The sequence below is a fragment of the Polypterus senegalus genome, unplaced genomic scaffold (assembly GCF_016835505.1).
Source record: "Polypterus senegalus isolate Bchr_013 unplaced genomic scaffold, ASM1683550v1 scaffold_31, whole genome shotgun sequence".
Lineage (NCBI taxonomy): Eukaryota > Metazoa > Chordata > Cladistia > Polypteriformes > Polypteridae > Polypterus > Polypterus senegalus.
This window is the reverse complement of record NW_024380666.1, coordinates 35,879-37,905: the sequence shown is the minus strand read 5'-3', so window position 1 is coordinate 37,905 and position 2,027 is coordinate 35,879.

Below are 2,027 nucleotides of genomic sequence, written 5' to 3'. Positions count from 1 at the left end.
ATCACTTGCTCGCCTACCAGTGACCAGAACAGTCTGGTTTTACACCTAAGAAACCTGCCATCAACCGCATCCTGGCACTGACGGTTCTCATGGAGCTCAAATGCAAATACTGGCAGAGTTTCTTTGCAGTCTTTGTCGATTTTTGTAAAGCATTCGACTCAGTTGATGGAGTTGCCTGTAGGACATTCGAGACTTGGGGGATCCCTCAAGGTTGCTGGATATCATGGCCAGACTGTCCACTGGTACTGTGAGTGCTGTGCAGAGTGGAGGCAGAACCTCTGTGTTTTTCCGATTTGATTCTGGGGTTCGTCAGGGAAGTTTTTGCTGGCATGGACTGGGTGTTGTGAAGGGTCGTGGGGTCCAGCGGCTCTGGGGCATCTGTTGGTGAAGACAGATATATACGCCATCATGAAATTAGTGCCTATAAAAAACTGCACAAATGTAAAGTGAATGAAAGTGAGCCTTTATTTTATTAGCAGTAACGCGCACTGCTGTGACGATGACGTGCCGTGAATCCACTTGACTTGAGCATTCCTAGTTCTCCTGCTCTTTCTCTGTACGTTTGGCAGTCGTTGGCTCAGAGGTTGATGTGCTTGTTGCTTCCTGAGCTGCTCTTCTTTTCTCCACCCCAGTGGTCTGCTGCTTCTCTTCTTCCGTCGCCATCTTTTCACGTTTAAACTGATGAAGTCAGTGTTTGTGTTGTGATTATTTAGGACATTTTCTTTAATTTGTCACTTAAGCTGGCACTTAAGTCTTCAATCTGCCTCAAGAATGATTTAAAATATGAAGAGGTAGAGAAGGACAGTGAAGGTGATATGGATGAGAACTTGTACAAATGTGCCACACGTGTGTATAATTATGGTGGTCATGTAGTAGAAAAAAATATTTAAATTTATTGTAAGTATATAACAATTAAAGATAATGTACACTTTTTCCTTTTTCATGTAATGTTTTTCAAATTTAAATTAAACTTCAAAGTATTCCCAAAGACTATTAGTAATATTTCAAATATATTTCAAATGCATTTATTATTAAAATAAAATGTCATAATAGTGCACTTGTTATAAATACAAAGTCCATTCTAAATTGATTTTTTAAAGTGTATATAAAACAATACAATTTAATTTTACTGAAGGATACTTAAATAGTCCCACTGTCACACGTTGAACACAAATTAAAATGAGTTGTTCAGCGTCACACATTTGAAATCTAAATCTCGTCAGTCCTGGCCCAAGTTTATTTCTCGTACCTCAGCACACTTGTGTTTATTACACTTCAGAATACAAAGAGCAGTAAAGAGGAGAAGACGACGAGCAGGTAGGGAGGTGAGGGGCTGCGAGGACACAAAGTGACGGGCGTGGGTGACGTGACACTCCGGTGTGTTTGGTGACTCGCTCAGCTGGCACATCTGAAACTTCTCTAGTCGACTCATTAAGGGGTCCGTTCTCACAGTTTCTCTTATTTCATATTTTATTAACAGTGAGTCACATTCACAAATCACAGCAGTGACATCAGTGGAGCCAGCTGCTCTTTGTCACCAATAACTGAGGATGTCGTCCATCTTCACGTCTTCACACCGACACACACGTGTCACTGAACTGCATGAACCTGAACTGAGGCTCAGCGGAGTGAAGGTCTGGTGGTCTTCTTGTCCATGAAGATCTCCTGTCCCCCCAGGGCAGACACTACAGATGATGCCAGTCAAGATGGCACTAATGTCTCCTACAAGACGACTGACCTTAGAAACACAAATGTCTGCCCTTGTCGTGTTGTCCGTCGGCTTTTCTTCTTCATTTTCTGTAGATATGGCCGCTCTCTGCTGTCTCCCATTCCTTGTCTTTTTAATAAGACACTCTGGTGGTCCGCTGTCCTGTTGCTGTTAGCTCTGACTGCAGTATTTGACCCAGCTGACCATGACATCCTCATCACCCATCTTGGCTCAGTCACACCTCACAGGCAGAGGCTTTTAGTCAGGTGGTCCACCTCTCCTCCTCATCCTCGGCCCCTCTCTATTCTGCGGCCTATTC